This window comes from Podarcis bocagei (genome assembly GCF_964188305.1).
Source record: "Podarcis bocagei genome assembly, chromosome: 15".
NCBI lineage: Eukaryota > Metazoa > Chordata > Lepidosauria > Squamata > Lacertidae > Podarcis > Podarcis bocagei.
The window spans coordinates 31,131,713-31,147,332 of NC_138141.1; the positions used below are offsets into that span (position 1 = coordinate 31,131,713).

Genomic DNA, 15,620 nt, shown 5'->3' on the forward strand with positions numbered 1-15,620 from the left:
AAAAACCATTTCCTCATACAGGTTCCCTGATAAATTATATCCCTAGCTTTTAGCTGTGGGATAGCAGAGGGCAAATAGTGTACTTCAAGCAAACAAAATGGCTGCAACAGTCTTAAGAGGCACACTGATGCTCTGAATTTTGGGTTCACTCTTTCTTTCTGCACACACACAAAAAAAAGTTTGATGGAAGGTAGAAGAGGTACTATATAAATTTTCTGCTACACGCAATTGTTGTCACACATTCCCTCTGGTGGGCTACATCCTCACAGAGACTCATATATTAGAAACATTTTCCTTTCTGCCCCATGATTCTGAAAATGCATTTCTGGAAACAAACAACATATAAAGCAGAAAATATTAATCCAGTAAAACAAACTACATATATCTTTAAAAAATCTGATTTTATTTGGCTTTGTAAAGTCACTAGCTGCCACACCCCATGGCACTTTTTGAATTTCTAAATGTTTTCAGGATCTTGTTGCTTAGAAAATGCCCCTTTATTATCTTTATAATAAAGGCCACAAGCTTAGCACGAGTCAACAGGATGGTGCAGCAACAAAAAAACCCTAATGCTCTTCCAGGCTGCATCAACAGAAGTCTAGTGTCCTGCTCAAGGGGAAGTAATAGCCCTGATCTGTTTTCTGCCTTCGTCAGACCACACCTGGTCCTGTGTCCAGTTGTGGGCAGTCCAGTTTAAGAAGGACATTGACAAGGAAGATGCACAGAGGAAGGCAATCAGGACGGTGGTGGTTCTGGAAACTAAGCCTTTTTGAGGAACGGTTGAGGGAGTGGGGTGTGTTTAGCCTAAAGGAGACTGAGAGGTGACAAAGGAGCTGTCTTCAAACATTTGAAGGGCTGTCCCACCAATGACGGAGCAATCTTGTTTTCTGCTGCTCCAGAGGAACCCAACCAATAGATTTAGATGGCTAGAAAGGAAATTCTAACTGAATATTAGGAACAACTTTCTGATGCCAAGAGCCTTTCAACAATCCAACCAATTGCCTCCAAAGGTGGTGGACTCTTGTCCCTTGGAGGTTTTTAAACAGAGTTTGGAAGGCCACCTATCATGGATTCTGTAGCTGTGATTCGCAGGGGGTTGGGCTAGATCAGGGGTCTGCAACCCGCGGCTCCGGAGCCGCATGTGGTCCTTTTACACCTTTGCCGCGGCTCCGGGGGGATACTAGTGAGGGGAGGAGGCGCATTGTGCGCCCCGACACTCGCCACTGTGGCGGGCGCTGTACTGGCTGTGACGTCGCATGGGGGCGGTGCGTGCGTTAGTCACGCACCGTCCTGATGTCACCTTCCCGCCCGCTGTCAGATCGCGGCTCCGGAGATATATTTGTTTTAAATGTCGCAATGGTTTTGCTGCTCCCAGTTTTTCCCCCCTTCAGAAACGGGTCCAAGTGGCTCTTTTTGTCTTAAAGGTTGCAGACCCCTGGGCTAGATGAACTGTGGGGTCCCTCCCAAACATTTTATGAATCTATTATTCTTCCCGCTTGATGCCCCACCACCTGACAGCCACAGATGACTCTGGACCCATCTGACCCAACACAGAGAGACTGTGGGGCAGAAATCTTGCACTTGGTACACACAGAAGGGGGGTAATATCTGGTGCACTGGTACGGCCAATGCAAATCTAAGCAGGGGTGATCATTGTTGCCATTGGCTGATGAGGTCAAAAGGCTCGTGGTCGCTTTAACAGCATGCTTGATCTCAGCAAGGAACTGGCAGTCCTCATCCTGAAACAGGGAAAGGGGACTCAAAGACAGGTCCAGCAACACTTGCAATCTGATTAGGCGGTTAATGGGGTGTCAAAGTGAAAAGGGTTGGCTGTGTCCATCAACACATGCAGGCAGGCGTTGGGAGATGTGTGCAAGGACAGCCCAGAAGCCCACCTTGCCCACTGAGATGCCTCCAGGATGCCCACAAAGAGGGCATGAAGGGTAATATGTTTCCCAACTCCCCATGCAACTGGAATTAAAGAGATAAACAGCTGCTGAATCTGGAGGTTTCATTTACGTGCTATAGACCATCCTCCACAAGCTTGTCTAATTTGCCATTCATGTGTGTGTGAGAGAGAGTACAACCTTTGTATAATTAACTTTATTTATAAAGTTCTGAAGGAGTTGTTGTTGTTGTTTAGTTGTTTAGTCATGTCCGACTCTTCGTGACCCCATGGACCAGAGCACGCCAGGCACTCCTGTCTTCCACTGCCTCCTGCAGTTTGGTCAAACTCATGCTGAAGGAGTACTTCACTCCACATGTGCACGTCTTGTACCAATAAGCACACAAGAGCCTGATGGATCAGGCCAATGACCCATCTATCCCAGCATCCTGTTCTCACAGTGGCCAACCAGATGCCTCCTCTGGAAAAAACACCCAGAGGACCTGATTGCAAGAGCCCTCTCTCCTCCTGTGCCTTCCAGTTGTATTCCGAAGCATCTGTGCCTCCGACTGTGGAGGCAGAGCATGGCCATCACAGCCTTTGTGGCCGGTGGCCATTTAAGTATAACAGGCTCTTTACCATTTTGATACAAGCGACTGACCCTGCGCCTTCCTGTAGGCAAAGCTTCTTAACGCTCGATATTTCATTGTGTTTTTATTATTCTGTTTGGAGCCACCCAGTGTGGCTGGGGTGACCCAGTGAGATGGGTGACATAGAAATAATAATAAAATTGTTGTCATTGTCCTTCTCCTAAAGCCTGTGCTCTGCAAATGGCTGGAAATCTCGCACACAGCCTAAGGAGACTACATTTTGGGGGGAAGGGACCTTCTCTACTTCTGTGTTCCTACCAGGGACAAGCTCCAGCAACAAAGTGGACCATTGGCATCTCTGAGCCCACAGCTGTGCTGCCTCGACAAACACTGGAGATGTTGAATATCCGATTCAGAAGTGTTCCGATTTCATGGTCACCATGACTCACGAGAGCCGTCCCTCACGGCTCCGAAAGCATGTCCTGGGACCCCTTTTCAATTTGCGCTAATTGTCCAGATTTCATCACCTCTCTGAGGCCTCCACCCAGCGGGGCGGCCTAACCAAAGTGTGTCCCCCCTGCTTGTGCAGGGCATGTGGACCCCCTCAGCCACATCTCCCGTCAGCTCTGAGTGTTCCTCTTACGCCTTCATGCTCTGTAACATTTCCTTGGCAGGCTTCCCCATCTCAGACGTTCCTTGTTTTCTGTCTCTAGCTATTTGTCCCTCAAATTCCTCCCTGGCCCGTATCGTGAGGCTGCCCCCGCTTGCCAGAATTCACACCCTCTCCTTTTCACTCAGGGATACCTTTCCCATTTTTAATAGAGGGGCTCAGCCAGTGTGGTTTTGGATTGCGCCGTCTCCAACTAATTGGGAGGCAGGGAGGGAGAGGACCCCATCCAGCACAAGATGTTGATGGGTGAACGCTTTCGAGAAGGAACTGGGAGTGGGTTGAGGGCCCCAGATCCAACCTGCAAATCTCAAGGCCACAGCTGCTTGCCTTTGCATCTGAAGTAGCAGACGACAATCAGAAGAGCCCAGACGCCAGATAAGGGCAAAGGAAGCCCGCCTTGTCCTCATGTCAACCACATGCCCCAGTGGAAAGCCTGCAAGTAAGACCCAGGTTGCAATAGCAACTCTCCCCAGTTGCGATTCCCAGCAGTTGGGGTTGCCTCTGACAGTGGAGGTAGGAAATAAAAACAGAAGGGGCCAGGCTATCTTCCTAAGAGGCCAGATTGAGCACAGGGGCTGCTAGTAGCTGAACCCTCATAGGAGCCATGCAATTAATTTGAACATATGTGGAGGATTAACTGATCCCTTTCCTCGAAACCTACTTCCCCTACTTTTATTTAAATGTTTTGTTTTATTTAAAGCATTTTTTTAAAGCCTTCCTTTTCAGCCCAAAAAAGGGGGGGCTCCTGGGGGGGCTCAGGGTGGTGAATAATAAGAGGGTCCCTGCCCTCAGGCTGACAATCTGAATGAAAGACATGACACAAAAGGAAAAGGGGTTGAGAGGGAGGAAGAAAAACTTGATGCGCTACTTCTTAGTTACAAAGTTCTTACAAGTGCCCTTTCTGGCAGGGAGGGCAGGGGGAGAAGAAAGCTGGTGGGATCCTGTTCCTGACCTCTTGTCGAATAGAAACTTGGAAGGCTGTCAGCATACAAAACATATTGCGGGATTCTCCCGCTCTGCAAACATGCAGTCCGGAGCAGGCTCCCTGAAGGTTAATCAAGGAGATTGCAGCCTTTTTGTCCTCCAGACAGAATGATGGTCATTTCTTTGCTAGTATATAAATAAGATTAAAGTGTGTGTGTGTGTGTGTGTGTGTGTGTGTGTGTGTGTGTGTGTGTTTTAAAATAGCACAATTCCTAAGCCCCTTTCCAGCTTTGGACTGTAAACAGGATACAATGATACAATAAGCAATCAGCTCACCGCGTACGTTGCATGGAGACAGCCGAGAACAGAACATTAAGAAACAAAACATCGCGTCGCCTTTCTCCTTTCTCGTCACTGCAAGCAGAGGGGCTCCAACCCAAGCCCCAGTCGGGGGCCAACAGCCACCTGACATCTCAAAACCCTGGGCACAAAAACTGCAGGAGGCTCGCTGGCTCGCACGCCGAGGCTGTTCACCAACGGTGCACGTGCACCAAAGCAAGTTTGACTCAGTGCAATGAACAGCCAGGGGGCTCTCAGACTAGGACCACCAGGCCTGGATGGCCTGAAAGGGAGAATGGGCAGATTTGTGGAGGATAACAAAGCGATCAACGGCTACTAGTCACAAGGACTGGGCTCTGCCTCCATGGCTCTAGGCAGCAATGCTTCTGAGTACCAGTTGTTGGAAATCACCAGGGGGCGGGAGTGCTTGCAGGTTTCCCCAGAAGCATTCTGCATGCAAGGCAGCCATCATGGTTTTGAACAAGAGCTTCTGCCGCCGTCCTCGGTCAAGTCAAATCTTTGGGTCAATGTGGCTCCATCTCATCAGTGCTCCTGGATTTGAGGCAGGGGGGGTGCTGGGGCATGATCCTGCATTCCTCTGCCACTGAGCGACAGCCCTTCTTCCACCCAGCTGGGCCACAAGATGAACCAGGAAGGTATCATTGCAGAGGGTCAAAGACCCTGTTGATGACTCAAATTCTGTGATTCTATGATCAATTAGGAAAGAAACAAGCACACGCGCGCGTGCACGTGCACACACACACACACACACACACACACACACACACACACACACACACCTGTTTCCCCATGGGCTAGATCAGTGTTTCCCAGAGGAGAAAGCATCTCTTCTTGGGGGACAGTGGGATTACCGGGGGGGGCACTGGAGGTGGGTCCCTCCAAGCATCTTGATCTCTTATTTCTGAAAGACCAGGCTACAGCCTCTAGCGAAACACCTTCCTTGCTTCGTATTTAAAGTTTCAACACTCTTATTTCAAAGCTATTTTCTTCGGTCATGTTTGTTTGTATATACGATTCAGTGTCGTCACAGGTTAGCCAATTATTGGTAATATTGCTATCGATTCTCTTTTAATTACTTACCATATATTTGCGGAAGGGGAAGATTTGTGCACCTTTGGTGAGTAGTTATATAGAACATGACCTGGAAGCTATATGCCGGCTCCCTCGGCCAATAAAGTGAGATCAGCGCCGCAACCCTAGAGTCGGCCACGATTGGACCTAATGGTCAGGGGTTCCTTTACCTATATAGAACTATTTCATGCTATAAATTTCCTTCACCTTTATGCTTCCCTCAAGAATGCATAAAAATATGTTTCCTGCAATTTCTGGTATCATTAAACAATTTCATTAAACTCAATAGTTTTAGCTGGAATTTGAGTAAACGTGCAACTGATCCGTTACTGCTTAGTGCAGAGCTTTCCAAACTGTGTGTCAAGACACATTAGTGTGTCGGCTGCAGTGTGTAGGTGTGTCACACAAACGCTCCTCCCAGGGCTGGAAAGGGGTTAGTTTAACCTCCTGTTTGCTAGTAAAACTGAATTACTGTGTCATGAAATGATGCATGTCTAAAAAAAAGTGTGTCACCAACATGAAACGTTTGGAAAGCTCTGGTTTAGCGGTTCATGGAAGTCACTACAGTGGTACCTCGGGTTACAGACGCTTCAGGTTACAGACCCTTCAGGTTACAGACTCTGCTAACCCAGAAATAGTGCTTCAGGTTAAGAACTTTGCTTCAGGATGAGAACAGAAATTGTGCGGTGGCAGCGCAGCAGCAGCAGGAGATCCCATTAGCTAATGTGGTGTCTCAGGTTAAGAACTTTGCTTCAGGATGAGAACAGAAATTGTGCTCGGGCGGCACGGCAGCAGCAGGAGGCCCCATTAGCTAAAGTGGTGTCTCAGGTTAAGAACAGTTTCAGGTTAAGAACTGACCTCCAGAATGAATTAAGTTCTTAACCCAATGTACCACTGTACTCTGAATATTTTTGATAGGGCAGGGTAGGTGGCACTGGAGATGAGTTTATGGAACCAAAGGGGGTTTCCCCAAAATGCTTGGGAATTACTATCCTAGAGCATTCGTGCACCTTTGTGTTGTTGGGCTCAAACACCCAGTGGTGGGGAGGTTTGTGCCTGCGTTCAGAACCAAACAAGTGTGCACCAGCGCTTTGTTCCAGCAAACATGTTTTTCCGTCTCAATGGCTCATGCTTCCCCCTCGCTCTTCATCGCCATCATCATGCAGCGGGGCCAGCCAGCCACAGGGCAGAGAGATCTGGGGTGGAGCGGAGGAGATTTAGGCAGGGAGCTGTCCAGGGCTTTGCTTACACAACAAGCTGGCCTCATCAGCCACCCCCTTTGAGGTTTCACCTGGTCTTAATTTTCATCTTGGTTACCAGGGTTCTTGTTTGTTGATCAAACCGGGGCCGGGAGTGCGGCTGGGGAGTCTCAGAGGGTCCGGCGGTTGCTCGGATGGGCAATTTGGGGCAGTCGACGAAGTGTGGGGAGAGACACCTGCATCAAAAAGCCTCCCCCACCCCCTCTGCTTTTCCCACAAAGCTAGGCCGCCAAACGTGCAGGGAAAGTCGTCCCCCTGATCGCTCATAAAAGTTTCTTTGCAAATCTTTCCCGATTGCATATGCACAAAGGGCCCTTCTGACTCACTGGTTGCGGGGGGGGGGCGCATATGGGAACATGCCTAGTCCAAGACCCTCCAATTGTGGGCTTAACACTCCACAAGTTCAAGGGAAGAAAACACAGAGTACCACCCCATGTCTAACGTACTTCCAGTCCACCCGTCTCCAAAGTTCAGGGTAGACAAAGGTGCCCATTTTGACTGCTCTCGGTTTCTCATTTTTCCAATCTCACGTCCAGTTCCCAACCTTTCCACATCACTTTGTGTTTTCAAGACAAGTTGTTGTTGTTGTTTTATGTTGTGTGTTAAATTGTAGCCCACACTGGGACCTTGAGGTGAAGGATAGATAATAAATTATAACATTATTTCTGTTTTTAAAATTAAAAAAAATCCCCTGCATCCCTAGTCTGGTTTTATAGCAGGAGTGATGGACATCAATGACCCTCAACCTGTTATTATTGGACATACAGGTGTGGTGTAGTGGTTAGAGTGTTGAACTAGGGTTCGAATCTCCACTCAGCCATGAATCTCAGTGGGTGACCTTGGCCACAGTCTCAGCATGACCTATCTCACAGGGTTCAAAAGCAAATCAGTTGCAGGGGGTTGGACTAGATGACCCCTGGGTTGCCTTCCAACTCTAGAATTCTGTGAACTGAGCTAATTTCACCAGCTGAACTCAGAGGACTCAGATCTTGACTTCATTATGAAATGGGTGGTTCTACGAGTCAAAAAGAAAACAACCCATGATTGAGGACCTCTTTTTCCAGTCTCAGCTGGTCAATTTCTGCAAGCCATTTCCACTGATATAATGCCTTATTTTCAGTAACGTGGGGCATTTTTAAACAACACTTCCCCCTGGTGCGCACATTGTTTGACGGGGTAACTGCATTCAAAAATTGGCAAGGTTCAAAGGAGAGCTGCCTTAGATCGGTGACCCCAAACCGATCTATGCCACCTCAAATCCCAGCAAATGGAAGGCTGGTTGTGGTTGCTGAGATGCAGCGGGGAGACACTCAGCGAAAGCTCAGAGACACTCTTGTCTGTACCGCCGGCTGAGTTACCTCCTCTGGCTGGCCACTATGAGACTAGTTCAGGCATAGGCCAACTCAGCACTCCAGATGTTTTGGAACTACAACTCCCATCATCCAAGGACCAGTGGTCAGGGATGATGGGAATTGTAGTCTCAAAAACATCTGGAGGGCCGAGTTTGCCTATGCCTGGACTAGTTGGACCTCATCCAAATAGGGTTTTTCCTCATGATCCAAGTTGTTATGCAAACAACACAAGAACGGGTCCTTTTCAGGGGTGGCTCCCCTCCTGTGGAATGCTCTCCTTGGGAAGGCTCACCTGGCGCCATCATTACACATCTTGAGGCATTTTTCCATGGAGGGAATATCCTAAGGCAATGGGTTTTTTAGTTTTTTAAAGAGGTCTTTTACCGTTTTCTTAATGCTGGTTTGCTTTTTGCTTAAAATAGTGTAAGCCATTTTGAGTTGCCATAGCAAAAAAATTCAATTCTTGATGATATTATTATTATTATTATTATTATTATTATTATTATTATTATTATTATTATTATTATTATTATTATTATTATTATTTCTGGGCATGCTTGCCTTGCTAGATGGAAGTGTGCATGTGTGTTTTGTGGCCAAGAGGTAAGTGGAATCATCCTCCAAGGGGGGTGAGCTAAATGACCTTTGAGTGACTTCAGACTCGGCCTCCCTTGTCTTTTTTTAAAGCTGCAGGAATAAATTCAAGGGCTGTCAGCAGGAGATTTGCAGGCCGCCCCGTGGGGAGGCTGAGAAGAGGTCTTGCCTGGGATCTCAGAGTCCCTCTGCAGAGAGAGGAGTGCTGATGGCAGACGGACATAAACCAGAGCGAGATCTCAGCTATTTTAAATCCGGGGCTGGAGGGAAATGCAGACCAGGCCCAGGCATGAGGCTTAAGCGCTGGCAGGCCTCCCTTCTGCGTTGGGACACAGTCGGTGCGTTACACCGATGGGGTGGGGGGGGGGGAGAAGGTGCGGATTCGAGTCGCGACGCTCACTCCGGTGACCTATGGCTCGGCCCAGCCTACCTCGCAGCTTTGTCGCTGAGGACATTGGGGGGGGGGGCATTCCACAGACATCACCCCAAGATCTGCAAAGGGCAAAGTGGGCTTAAAATGTAACTAAGGTGATGTTTCTCCCCCCCCCCAAGCTTTCAAAGATCCAGATGATCTTTTCTCCACCAGAGCAGGGAGTTTCTGAAATCCCAGGGCCTGAGTGCGCAATTAAAAGCTGCAAGGTTTTTCGCAAAAGGTAAAATTTAATATCGCGGCGCGGCCTGACATTGTGCAGAGGTGGAGATGGCCATTGTCCAGGAGGGCTGAGCAACTAACATCTCTGTGCAGAGGGGGTTTTGCTGGTTTGTCCCTTTCCTCCCCCCCCCCACATAAATATTCTCTAAGCATTGTTTCCTTGGACCATGGAGGGGGGTGCAGAACCATCCTGGCTAGCAGCCATCAGTAGCCCTTTTCTCCTCCTCCATGAATTTGTCGAATCCTCTTTTAGAGCCATCAAAGTTGGTGGCCATTACTGCCTCTGGTGGGAGGGAGTTCCACAGTTTAACGATGCGCTGAATGAAGAAGTCCTTTCTTCTGTCCTGAATCTTCCAACATCCCACCAGTTCTAGGGGCAGGAGGGAGGAAAGCTATTCTCTAGCCACTTCCTCTCCTCCATGCCAGGCATAATTTTAATCTGATTTGAACTGATTTTAGAATGAAATGATTTTAGAATGTTGTATATTTTACTGTTGTTAGCCGCTCTGAGCCCGACTTCAGCTGGGGAGGGCGGGATATAAATAAAATTTTATTATTATTATTAAGCTTCTGTGAAGTCACCTCTTATTTACCGTTTCCCTGAACGCTGCAACCCTTCTTCATAGGGGAGTCACTTCATCTCCTTGACGGTGTCTCATTTCTGCGTGAAAATCTGCAGAGGGGCAACTGAGGCAAAGCTTTCAGAATACCCATGCTAGATAGAATTGCTTCTTAAGGGCAACAGTTTCCCAGCGAACCATTATGGTTTCTGCGTATCTGCACACACAAAAAGAAAGAAAAAAGAATCCGAATTCAAAATTACAAGTGATGGGTCATGATAAGATTGAGGGGCTTCAAATAAAACAAGGTGTAAAGGGATTAAATTGGCCTAGCTGATACTTTACTACAGAGTGGGGTTTTTTTTTTAATCAGAGGGCCGCATTCCATCATTGGCAAGCTTTCTGGGGCCACATTGCAACAGCGGCCAGAGCCAGGCAGAACAATGGATGCGATGCTTGCCTTTCGCACGGCAGGCTACATTTCGGCCATGCAGATTTATTTATAAACACAGAGACACGTTTATTTATTTGCTGCTTAATATTTCAAATCTCTCTCTCTCTCCATCCAGGCAGGGAAGAGGCAGGATCGCAGCTCAAGAACTCATGCCAGCCAGTCAAAAATCAAGAAAGGTGCAGATCAGGGATTGGTGAAGGTTGTAGGGTCTGGGGAGGCTCTCAAGGGCCAGATAAAGAGATCTGCAGGGCCACGTTCTTTCTTGCCTGAACAAGAGTTCAAGGCTTCTGAACTTTTTTATATATAAAAAAGCATGTGTCATTGAGATTTTGCTTAGAATTTGGGTTCTAAGATTGTACTGGGATTCTGAACCTTACAGAGCCCAGTCGTTTCTCTCTTCCTGTGCCATTTCCCGAAGCGAGTCCTCACTTAATTTGGCCTAAAACAACAATAAAAAGGGAAAACCTGTGGCAAATGTGGATTGGCCAGAGTCCATCTGTAAGGGGTTTTGAGGGAAAGGGGGGGGGGGAGAATCCCCATAAAATTAGCAGGATTTCCCTGGGTAGCCCTGAACATTTTTAATGAGCAAAGGTTCTGCATTTCAGGCAGGAGCAAAGAAATACGGAGGAAGGAATCTTGGCTTTGGCTAAACAGCCCCAGAGAGGAGCAAGTGAGCAACAGAGTCAGGGCAGAAGCGAAGAAAATATTCTGCCTGCTGCATTATTATGGGATGCCCTGCCATCAGCTGTGGTCCCTGGCCTCCAGGAAAGAGCTGAGACACATACAGGACTGTCGAGAAAATAAGAAGAGGAGAGACGCCTCCGTGGCAACGAGGGGTGGATGGATCGGACAATGTTGACTTATTTATTTATAAGAATACAGTGGTACCTCTGGATGTAAACGGGATCCGTTCCGGAGCCCCGTTCGCATCATGAAGCGAATGCAACCCACGTCTGCACATGCACAGGTCGCGATTCGCCGCTTCCGTGCATGCACGTGACGTCATTTTGACTATCTGTGCATGCGCGAGTGGCAAAACCCAGAAGTAACGTGCTCCGTTACTTCCGAGTCACCGCGGAGCGCAACCCGAAAATATTCATCCTGAAGCTACTTCAACCTGAGGTATAACTGTATTTGTATACAGTGGTACCTCAGGTTACATACGCTTCAGGTTACATACGCTTCAGGTTACAGACTCCGCTAACCCAGAAATAGTACCTCGAGTTAAGAACTTTGCTTCAGGATGAGAACAGAAATTGTGCTCCGGCGGTGCGGCAACAGTGGGAGGCCCCATTAGCTAAAGTGGTGCTTCAGGTTAAGAACAGTTTCAGGTTAAGAACGGACCTCCGGAATGAATTAAGTACTTAACCCGAGGTACCACTGTACTGCTGTGTCATATAAGATGTATCAAAGCGGTTTACAGCAACAAAAACATAAAAGAATATAATAAAGACCATTAAACAGATAAAAACAGACCTCAATTAATCACTGTGTGGAAAGATGTATTCTTAACTGCCAGCACAGACAAAAAATGGTTTCCAGCAAGCATTTACCTGCTGAATCACTAGTGGCAGGGAGTTCCACAGGACTGGGCCATGGACACAGTTTCATCTTGTTGTCAGTGAGTGAACTGGGATATGAGTTCAAGCAGACAAAGTTGAAAAGCCCATGTAGTTCAGTGGCAGAACATCTGCTTGGCGTGTCCTGGATTCAATATCTGGCATCTCCAGGTAGGATTGCCCCATCAGTGGTGCCAACTAAAGCAATTTATGCAAATTTTCCCAATTTGCATAATTTATACAGGGTGCAGAATTCCAGGGTGGGGCGGAATGTTTACTACAGTTATGACCACAGCTCAGCCCATCCCACAATTGCACACTGGCTGGAAAGGGAGACAGGGTGGGGGTGGGGAGGGCAGACGGAATGGGTGTTTGGGGAAATCAAGGAAGGAATTTGGATGTTTTTTGGGAAATGGAGCCACTCGACTCAAGAGAGGCAGATGGGAATGATTAGGCTGCCCTGACTCCCTCCCTCCTTCCACCCCGCCAAACCTTCCTGAACAATTCAAATCAAACGCAATGGACGCCGCTGATTGTTCAGCTTTTTGGGAAAGGGCTCCGATGGCACCGTCTCTCGCACTCAAGATATTTATGACCAATTGTCAGCAAGATCACATTGATGAATTCCACATTTGATTTCTCATCACGAGGACACGGCTGTTGGATCACGAAGCCGGGCTCCGTTGCCCAGGGGTGCACAGAGGACAATGGCCTCTGCTGGCTTATATAATCCTAAAGCTGTAGGTTTGGAAGGGAACCCCAAGGCTCATCTAGTCAAACCCTCTGCAATGCAGGAATCACAGCTCAAGAATCTGTTATGTACTGAGTTGAATAGGATCCAAAATGCAGCAGTCTGATTGGTCCTAGAACAATAGGATTCAGAATGCAGCAGTCTGATTGGTCCTAGAACAATAGGATTCAGAATGCAGCAGTCTGATTGGTCCTAGAACAATAGGAACCAGAATGCAGCAGTCTGATTGGTCCACAGGAGCCACCCAATCCAGCTCCAGGTGGAAGTGAGTCTGCAACCTGATTGGCCTATAGGAGAATCCCGGAATTAGCCAATCACGTGGGGACCATTATATAAATAATGCATATAAAGCAGACATTCTGGAGGAACTTCCATTCTTCCTCACCATTATGAGCTGAATAAAGAGCATGAAATCCACTCTCGACTCCGAGTACATCTGATTCCTATTGTTCTAGGACCAATCAGACTGCTGCATTTTGGATCCTATTCAACTCAGTACATAATAGAATCCTTGACAGGTGGCCATCCAACCTCTGCTTCAAAACTTCCAAGGAAAGAGAGTTGTTCACCTTCCGAGATTGTCCATTCTACTGTTGAGCAGCTCTTAACCTCTGAAAGTTCTTCCTAATATTTGATCCGAATTTCCTTTTTGGCCATTTGATTTGGTCAATCTTTCATTTCAGTTCTACGCATAGGCTCTGTGCCACTGAATAGAATGGATTTTTAGCTGCGATTCCTACGTTTCAGGGAGTTGCACTAGACAGCTCCACAACTGTATGATTTTACGACTCCCATCATGGGGAAGAACATGATGGGGAATTCTGGTTTGAGACAGAAATGTGGAGAAATCTCAAGAACTGACCTAATTTCGATGCAGGAGGCATTCAAACTCTCCCAGTCCTATCAGAAACCCAGCGTGGGGCCGTCATTTTACATTTGCTGCCACTGCTGAGATGGAAATCCTGCGGCTTCTTCTCATTATTTCTGGCAAGGAAAAGAATAAAACAAATGCAAAGTATAACATCTAAGATAACTTCAGCAGGCCTGAATCAGGAGAAATATTTTCAGACCTTTTGTCAAATGCATTTGAACACTCCAAAATTTAAACTTGATACAGTGGTACCTCAGGTTACATACACTTCAGGTTACAGAAATAGTGCTTCAGGTTAAAAACTTTGCTTCAGGATGAGAACAGAAATCGGGCTCTGGCAGCGCAGCGGCAGCAGGAGGCCCCATTAGCTAAAGTGGTGCTTCAGGTTAAGAACAGTTTCAGGTTAAGTACGGACCTCCAGAACGAATTAAGTACTTAACCTGAGGTACCACTGTAAGTTAAGTTGGAATCAGACAAATTCTGGAGACGCGGATCGAGTAAAGCAGACCACATACACCCCTTTTGGAACTGCTCTCAAACGTTTTGGAAATATGTGCAGGCTAATATTTTGGACATCTTAGGATATCATAGAACGGTAGAGTTGGAAGGGAAATGTGGGGGGGGGGGTCGTAGTCTAGTCCAGCCCCCTGCAGATACCCATAGAAAGTAAAACACTGTACTGCTATTGGGCTCCCTGGAGGATATTATCCTGGAAAATGACCAAGAAATAGTATATCTCATACAGTATGTGAATGGTTAGAGAAGATCTGGCTTATATGAAGAATGTAAGACATTTAGACTGTAAGGCGAGCCTGCTGGATCAGGAAAATGACCCATTTAGTCCAGCATCCTGTTCTCACAGGGGCCAAACAGATGCCCTTAATGGGAAGCTCACAAGCAGGATTCGAACACAGGAGCCCTCTCCCCTCCTGTGGTTTCCAGGAACTGGCATTCGGAAGCATTGCGGCCTCTGACTGTGGAGCCAAAGCATAGCACACATGGCTAGCAGCCATGGATAGCCATGAATTTGTCTAATCCTCTTTTAAAGCCATCCAAGTTGGTCGCCATCCCTGCCTCTTGTGGGAGGGAGTTCCACAGGTTAACAATGTGATGCGTGAAAAAATAACTCTTTTTTATCTGTCCTGAATCTTCCAATGTTCAGCTTCTTTGGATGTCTACGAGTTCAAGTGTTATGAGAGAGGAAGGGAAGCTCTCCCCTATCCATCTTCTCCATGCCAGGCTATCATTTTATTAACTTCTATCATGTCACCTCTTAATAAATTATTACAAAGGAATACATATAAGCCAACCTAAGAGGTCCATGGAAAAAAATGTTTTTAATATAGATTATAGTGTTTTGGAATGAGTCTAAAAATAGTGTTTCATCTCATGCTGCCTTCAATGTGTTGGAATACTGTATTTGTCCATAGATTTCTTTATTTACTTTATTGGATGTAATAAAGAGAAATATTTTTTTTAAATGCTCAAAGCCAAGTTCTCCCACTTGTCATGAAAGGTCATGGACTGGGCTTGGTGCATCCCTAGTGTTTGAAGATGCCCTGAAAAACATTAGATTTTATTGGGGGGGGGAATAGGGGTGCAGAGTTTGTTATCTTGGAGGAGCCTCCTAATACAGTCGTGCCTTGGTTGACGAACGCCTTGCAACTCGGAACGTTTTGGCTCCCGAACTCCACAAACCTGGAGGCGATTGTTCTGGTTTGCAAACGTTCTTTGGAACCCGAATGTCCGTCACGGCTTCTGCGGCTTCCGATTGGCTGCAGGAGCTCCCTGCAGCCAATCGGAAGCCGCACCCTGGTTCCCGAACACTTTGGAAGTTGAACGTACGTCTGGAACGGATTCCGTTTGACTTCCAATGTACCACTGTATTATGGTCATCTCCCCTCAAAAAGGATATCGTAGAGCTTGAAACTGACTGAAAGAAGATCAAACCTATCCATTCTGAAGGAAATCAGCCCTGAGTGCTCACTGGAAGGACAGATCGTGAAGCTGAGACTCCAATACTTTGGCCACCTCATGAGAAGAGAAGACTCCCTGGAAAAGACCCTGA

The 15,620-nt window shown here is 47.1% G+C and overlaps 1 long non-coding RNA gene across 1 annotated transcript; it reads left to right on the forward strand.

Annotated features, from left to right (window-relative positions):
• Positions 1-8,819: 8,819 nt before the first annotated feature.
• On the forward strand, positions 8,820-11,760 carry LOC308574933. The gene is made up of 3 exons (XR_014002645.1): positions 8,820-9,358; positions 10,487-10,547; positions 10,977-11,760. It is a non-coding gene; the product is annotated as an uncharacterized lncRNA (long non-coding RNA).
• The last annotated feature ends 3,860 nt before the right edge of the window (positions 11,761-15,620 follow it).